Source organism: Montipora foliosa, chromosome 14, assembly GCF_036669935.1.
Source record: "Montipora foliosa isolate CH-2021 chromosome 14, ASM3666993v2, whole genome shotgun sequence".
Classification (NCBI taxonomy): domain Eukaryota; kingdom Metazoa; phylum Cnidaria; class Anthozoa; order Scleractinia; family Acroporidae; genus Montipora; species Montipora foliosa.
In genome coordinates this window covers 310,367-319,104 of record NC_090882.1, presented here as the reverse complement: position 1 = coordinate 319,104, position 8,738 = coordinate 310,367, and positions in this window count along the sequence as shown.

The window sequence follows — 8,738 nt, the reverse complement described above, 5'->3', positions numbered from 1 at the left end:
GAACTTGAGATTTATCACAATGCTTTTAAAAACTACTTTTAGATAAAAGCGTTCGATGATTTTGTCTTTATATCATTAAAACTCATTGCATGTCGTATTTGTGTGTTTTTAAGCGGTCTCTTTTAGGGGTCAAAAATTGCTTAAGCCACGCCCAGATTGGTCTCCTTTTGGGGTCACAAAAAGCTTGATCCACGCCCAGATTGTCTCCTTTAGGGGTTAAATTCAAAATTTCCGACGAGCATCCCCGTCTGTTTCATATGGGAGTCCCCCCCCCCCCCCCCACGGGTAGCTGGACACATACGTCCAAATAAATTTTTACCACAATTGCTTGTAATCTCGCAGTCTTATTGGCTAATTTGGCGTTGTCCATGAGCCTCTAGACAACGCTGCTCGCGTCAATTTGTCACGCAATTTAATAGCCAAACAGGAACGCTCATTTTGGGAAATAAACCACTCATATCGCGAGAAAGTTATAGACAACGCTTGCTCTTTCTTTGAGTCATGATTTTGGTCACGCTCTGCAATAAACACTTTCTTTGGCGTTGAATATTGTGGTAAAAAAACAAATCAAAAGGGGTTCAGCGTTGTCTGCTGTTATCGACAACGATATTCGTCATCACAGTGGTCAAATTTTGTTGTGGACTCACCCGGATGTGCTTCGTGAGTCTACACCAACTTTGACCACTGTGATGACGAATATCGTTGTCGACAAGACTACAGACAAGGCAAACCCTCTTTCGATTATTTAAACAGTCCCACTTCGCTCTCTCTTGATCACACGTTTTGAGGCCTGGAAACCGCTAGTTCATTTCGGTAGGGCATACATACAGCATCCCTCTGAATTATCGTCGAGTTGGCCATTTTTGACAAACATTTCGAGGTTTTCAATTAGGAAAGTGTGTTGGAGAGGGATTTTAAAATGGCGGCAGCTAGAAATAATACTTCGTCGGATTCCGACTCAAGGAATGATCGAAGTGTTGTAAATATCCTGTTCGTTGATGAAGATGAAATTTTGTTTAACACCCAGTCTCTGAAAACGAATTTTACTCTGATGAGTAGGGATTCGACCATGAAGAATCAGCTAGATGAATTGACATCTGACGAGGGCACGGAGGAGGAAATGGAAGTAGAGGTACAAGACTGGTAAGAGGAGACTTTTAGTAGAATTATTTCACGAAGATGACCGATTGGAATAAATCTTAATTCTGAAAACTTTCGATCATGCCTGGATTTGTTTTGATGATTCTTCACGGTGGAGGTATCGAAATTGCTAGTAGAACAAACTAATTTATATGCACTGTGTGGTATCCGTTCACAACCGATGAAATAAAAGCTTGGGTTAGTTCCTGTAACTGAACATGGGTCACTAAACCAAACCTTAGCTCTTATTGGAGCACAGATCCTGCTTTTAAGCTCTCCCTTTTTCGCCAGTATAATGCCCAGGGATAGATTCCTTCAGATTTTGCGTTACCTACATTTTGTAGACAACATCCAGGCACCCACGGCTTGCTCTGCTGATTACAATAAGTGAACAATAATAATACCTAGATTTCAGCAAGTGTATAAGCCTCAGAGGCAGCTAACCATACATGAAGCTTTGATCAAGTTCACAAGAAAAAAAGCACTTCAGGCAGTTCCTTCCAATCAAGCCAGGAAGATTTTGAATAAAGCCTTTAGACTTGCAGAATTCAGTAGTGGCTATTTTTTAAACAGCAAGATTTATACTGGTAAGGAAGGAAATATTGTGGAGAGAGATTTAAGTGGTAATGTCTATAATTGAACCATTCTTGAAGAAGGAATATTACGTCTTCATGGACAATTATTACTATACATCAGTCACATTATTTGAGGTACTTGAGGAGAAGAACTCTCGCATGTGGGACAGTGAGGTCAAGCAGATCTGTCCTATCAAAAGAAATCTGTGGTGTGAAAGGAAAGAAAGTCAAACAGTTTAATCCGGGGTAAGAGGTTGTACAGACAAAAAGGAAAATTTCCATATGCTCTTTGTAAATATGTATGGTTTTACCAGGTTTTTGCATAATGGTTTTGCCTCACAAGCATTTTAAAGTCATAGGGCTTGTATTATGTATAATAACCCCTAGCCCCCTTAGTATATATTAAGTATAGTTTTCGACTCCATTTTGGACTTTAAACTTTTTTTCTCCATTTGTGTTTTTTTCCGGTCGCACTCTGATTGCGCATGCGTAAGATTTCTCTGTCTCACAGAAGGTAGTTTAAGTGGGATTGAACCGAACTCTGTATCTCTTCCTTCAGAGGCAATCGCACTGGCCACTAAACCATGGAAAACTACGTGACCGATTAACGGGGAAATATGTACTAAAGAATTGTGTGCGTGACTGGAAACAAGTTTTTGTGTTTTTGTCTTTTTTTCTGGTTTTGATTGGAATCAATGCTGTTAACAATAGTTTTAAATGTAAACAAATATCCAGGATAGCACTTAACCGTATCATTCGGTCACGGAATGGGGACTGTGGACTGTGGACTTCGGACAACAGAATTGAAACTGGATATTTACCAAGATATATTGCAACATCAAAACAAACCCACTGAAATACTGTGAACTTAAAGGAAGTCGGCTAAAAATCCTTCTTGTTAACTATGAAAAGCATTCTCTAAGATACCAAGGACCTCATATGTGGTCAAAACTACAATAAGCGACAAAAGTATCTGAGACACTGAACTGGAAAGACCGCAATAAGACGAAGGCAATGATTTTGAGCATTAGTCTCTTCATTGGTCCTTTGAAACCTCTGAAGTTGGGTGAGGATTTTAGTAGTTGTATGGGCTTATTCAGACCCAAAAACCTCGATTTCATGTGCATATATTATAACAGGGCGTGCATAAATTAGGGGCATGTTGGGGCATGACGCAATGTGTCGGTTTTAACCCTAACACGTGAAAGAAGGGGGCGTGCATAATTTAGGGGCAAGTTGGGACATGACGCAATAACGGTTGTAACCTAACCCTAACACGTGAAACAACACGTGCATCCCACGTCGTCGCATAAATTAGGGTTAGGTTAATCAGATGCTAGTCACGTACGTACATGAAGGTCTCTTTTATTGAGAAAGTAAGCGAGATGTGTTTGCATTGCCTGTGTTCTGTTTCCACCCAGCCATCCGGCTGGTAACGCAAATATATAGCGAAAAGAACAATGGGAAAGACAGGGAGCCAATGAGGTCAAGGTGATGTCATCACGGGCCAATGAGACACCGATGACGTCAGTTCTCATTAACTTTCTGGGCTTGGGGTCACATACCCACAAAGTGAAGTGAGAACCCTATTGCTTTGAAGCGAGTCAAACAGAATTTTAAAACACATACACAAAAGGCTTTACACGCCTGGACAAGTCCACAAACGCTTCGTTCTTTTTTAAACTAAATTTGCATAGAGGCGATCGAAGCGTGAAGAAGGAAGAATATAGAAGAAAAAAAGTTGTTTTGTGTGGAAGAGAGGAGCATTCTCAACTCTTACGCTTTTTAAACAAACGTGAACTCCGTTGTTACAACCTTTTTTTAAGGAAAGTTTTTTCTCAACCTCGCGCTTGAATGAAACACTGGTAAATGCAATCTTTTTTTATGTAAGAATACACAAAGACATCCTTCAGTGCACAGACACAAAGAAAGCCTACTCAACAGATTTGAATAAAACCTTTTCTGAAAACGCTTGAAAAAAACCTTTGGATTTTGAGAAGCGTTTAATACTGTGGTATGGTGAAGCGGGAGTTGGTTTCATATCGTATTTCAAAATACTTTTCACAATATTTGACGCAGTGAGCAAACAACAATATACATTTCAAACGCTTTATTAAAAGATACTCTAGATATAAATGATTGTTCTACTATTTGACTATTGTAACGTTAAAACAAACATGTTGCGTTCCGCTTAAATAAATACTGTGACTCTGATAATGCAGTTCTGTTCAGACATACAGAATATGAAACATTCGAGACCGGACTAACTCGAACGAATTTTATTTGCAGAAGGCTATCGTTAAGTCAATAAAAACACACCAGCAAACATTTCAAACGTTTTACTGAATTAACAGAGAACGCCTATCACAATGTGATATTTGCGAGAGAGAGTTCTCTTTAAACAAACCTTAATCCGAAAAAAGTTCTTTTGAAAACGCACCCTATGTACAACAAAGATTATAGTTGTTAAGTCAATAAATACACACCAACAAACATTTCAAGCGTTTTACTGAATTAACAGAGAACGCTTATCACAATGTGATATTTGTGAGAGTAGCTCTCTTTGTAATTCACTTGCATTCGCTGCATCATGATTGTTCTATTATGCATGCACTGTTTCAACGCTTTTTTGAGCGAAAATAAATCACACGCGCAAATAAGAGAAGAAAAAAAATGTTGTAATTCACTTGCATTCGCTGCATCATTGTTCTATTATGCATGCACTATTTCAACGCGTTTAGAGCAACAATAAATAACCCATGCGTAAATGAGAGATAAAAAAAATGTAATTCACTTGCTTTCGCTGCATCATTATTGTTCCATTATGCATGCGCTGTTTCAACGCTTTTAGAGCGAAAATAAATCACACACATTATTCACTTGAGTTCGCTGCTTAACAGAGAACGCTTATCACAATGTTATATTTGCGAGAGATAGATTTTCTTTAATCAAATCTTAATCCAAAAAAAGTAAATAAAAAGTTCTTTTGAAAGCGCACTCTATGTACAATAAAGATGCACATGTACCGGTCAAGCAATATTATGCAAGCACGGTTTCAATGTTTTTAGAGCGAAAATAAATCACACACGCACAAGTGTTAACCGTGTCAGTGAGTGACTGAATTCAGAAGAAGTGCTATAAAGGAATTCGTGCAGTGCCCGTTTTTCAGTAGACTCGTTAACATGGATAGAGTGTACTCTGTCTTGGTTCAGGTTTGCGCTCGGAGTTGTTTTGGAGGACACATCTTTCACAGCACACCTCGTGAGCAGTGGTTAGAACTTGTAAAAGAGTTACATCCAATGAACCCCGGTCGCTTGTTGAGTTTTTATTACTACATGGACCAATGCAGCGCTACATTTACCGAACAATATACATTCCACAAAGTCTTATGTGTCACGTACTCGATACATTATCCTTCTTTCTGGTGGATGGTTTGGCAAATTGTTATAAAAAGTCTGCGAATGAAGAAGATCTAATCATTTGTTTAACACCATGGGTAGTGCTGCAAGCCGCGTGTGTGGAAGCTCATCGCCCACGGTTTCTTTAAGTGACATATGTCAGAGAATGCGATGTTTAGTTGCGTGTTGCGGTAGCGAGGTTCACATCGAATTGAAAGATATCACCGACAATCACGAAGAAGAAAATGCAAAAGAAGAAGAAACAGAAAACGCAGACCCTAAATCAGACGAACCAACTATTACAGAAACTGTATTATGAAGTGGATCGACCATCCGCTTTAGGGGGAGTCGACAAACTGTATTGTGCGGCGCGTCAGTGTGGTTTGAAACGCACGCAAGTACTCGATTGGCTCCGCCAACAACCTGGCTATACCCTACACAAACCTGCAAGAAAACACTTTCGTCATAACCGAGTAATTGTGTTTGATATAGATTCGCAATGGCAGGCGGACTTGGTTGATTTGCAACATTTGAGTCGGTGGAATCAAGGATACAAGTATTTACTGACTTGTATCGATGTCCTTTCCAAATACGCGTGGGTGGTGCCCTTGAAATCGAAAACAGGAGCCTCGTTGGTGGTGGCCTTTGAAAGCATTTTCCAGGAAGGTCGCAACCCTGAGAAGTTGCAAACAGATGCCGGAACCGAATTTAAGAACAAAACGTTTCAAACCTTTCTCAAAAAGGAGAATGTACATCATTTTGTAACCTACAACGAAACCAAGGCCCAAGTGGTTGAAAGATTCAACCGCACTTTGAAGCAACTTATAAGGCGTATGTTCACTACCAGCAGCTCGTACCATTATTTGGACCAACTGGACGATTTAGTCAATGGGAATTACAATCAAAGCGTGCATCATAGCATCAAAATGAGACCAGCGGATGTCAACGAGAATAACGCATCAGAGGTCTGGAACAATTTGTATAGAAATCTGTTCAAAAAGCCGACAAAGTATAAATTCAAAGTCGGAGATCAAGTCAAGATCAGTAAGCATAAACGCATCTTTGAAAAAGGTTACTTACCATCCTGGACGGAGGAAACTTTCACTTTTGCTCAGAGACTTCTGCGCGACCCACCCGTGTATTGCCTAAAGGAAGCAGACGGTGACTGGATTCAAGGCACTTTTTACGAATTTGAGTTACAGAAAGTGATAGAAACGGAAAAACACCTGTTTCGTATTGAAACAATTTTAAAATGTAAGGGACGAGGAGCGAATAAGGAGGTGTTGGTACATTGGAAAGGTTGGCCATAGAAATACGACAGTTGGATTCCGCATAACCAGTTGGTCGCTTTACAACAAACATGATTCAAGATAGCGACTTTTACGTGACACTTCCCAGTAATGCAAGCAGTAATTTATTTCTAAACAATTCCAAATCCTCCTTTCGCGTAGCGCTACCTCGACAAATCCATCCGAAAGATGAAGAAGATTGGGAAGTAGGATTGCATCATATTATGTATCCGCTCTCAATGTTTGACATTGCAAATGACTGTAAACATTCTCACATCATGCTGGATCGTCGAGGTGACTCCACACCGTTTGTATTACCTGAGGGCAAGTATTATACAGCCTTAGATGTGACAGAAGGAATGTTACAATGCCTGAACATCGCTGACCCACCATCTAAGATTGAAATCACAGTGGACGACGAATGGAATGTAACGTTAAACTTGCAAACTGATGGATTTCTGATCACATTGTCTACAGCTCGCGCGTTGGGATGGATAACCGAAAACAACACTCTTACACCCAGCGTTCGTTTGAATGCTGCACTCACCTTAGAAAGAAAATATGGTCATGATTGGTTCATCTTACCAGCTGGCACATCCATCACCTATCCTGGTATTTACATCTTTCCTCCTTCGCTGTCGCTTTGCTCGTGTAAGCAGAGACTGGTTCAAGTTCAAACCAATCTCGTGGAACCGTGGCAGGTGGGTGACAAGCGCTTACCTCTCTTACATGAGATGGTACCCCTGGGCAGTTTTCGAGAAACACTCCTTGAAGAAAGAGAACATATTGTGTACCTACCTTTGCGGACAAAGATATTTCAGACCATTGAAATATATTTAACGAGTGGATACGGTCAAACGCCAGCATTTTTAGACGGTATTGTCAGCGTCGTTTTACATTTCCGCCGTCGATCAACATGACCAACAGTTTTTACATGGTGCTGACCAGTGATGCAAGTCTGACTCAGTATCCAGAAAACAAGGCAGCCGATTTTAAGATGCAGTTACCAAGTCAACTACACTTAAGTGAAGACTGGGAGGTGGCCATGACACGCATCATTTACCCTTACACCTGGCAAAACGTAGGTGAGAATCAATTGTCCTACACTTTGCTTTGTAAGACTGGCCCTGAACCCTGGAAATTGAACATCCCTGTACCAAGTGGCATTTACCGTACGGTCAAAGGTGTCGTTCACGGTATGACGAAGGGACTACACAATTGATTGAGAGACATTTATTTGAAGAGTGACATGACCATTACGAGTCTGGAAGAAAACGAGTGTTTTTACATTTACGAGAAAGCACAAGATTACTTTGAGTTGAAGTTACCAGCCGGTTGGTATGTGATTCTACCAAAGACATTAGCTCGCGCCTTGGGGTACTTAAACCATCAGTATAATATTCCTCAGCTGTACCAAATCAGAGGCCTTGTCCAACAGAATGATGATCACAGCGTCCTTCTTGCAAGGACAACGACAACACTTGTCAGAAAAGACGAATTGGTATGGGTATTGCTCTCGAGAGACGCTTTTCAAACCATCTACGTGTATTCCGATTTAATCGAGTCTCAAGTACTGGGAGATGCTCAAGCCAACTTACTTCGGATGCTCGTTCCTCGTGGTCAGCCGGGGAACATGATCACAGAAGAGGTCAAGGTGCCCTCCTACCATAGACTCCGTACAACTGTGTTTTCATCCATGGCGATCAATATAACGGGAGACACAGGTCAATTGATACCATTTGCTTCTGGAGCCGTACGCGTGACCCTGCATTTTCGGCGTCGTGTTATTCTATAACAACATGTTATTACCTATGAACCACCGATATTACCCATATGGACGACATGTTGTACCCTATAGGCAGCACGGTAAAGGAGGAGACATTAGTATCTACGGAGGAACACACCCTTATGGTCAAGGGGGCAACGGCTTAGGTGGAATGTTTCGGTCCTTGTTCCGTTCAGCAACTCCCTTTCTCAAAACAACAGCAAAAAAAGTAGGAAAACGAATGCTCGATACTGGATTGGAAACGGGAATGCAACTTGTCCAAGACGTGATCAATGGTCAACCTTTAAAGAAAGCTGCCAAGACAAGAGCGAAAGCTGCTGGAAAAAATTTACTCACAGGGGTCATTGATGACATTACGCAGCAAGGTCGAGGAAAAAGAGTATATAAGCGCGCGGATACGTCAAAGCGGCACAGACTATTTTTGATTAAAGATGGCATCAGCACACCCTCTCTCAGCCCCTGGTGCGAATTCAAGTTTACAATTGCTTGATGTACCTGTGACAGATGTGTCGATTGTTAGCAGCAAACAGATCGATTACGAACCGGTTCA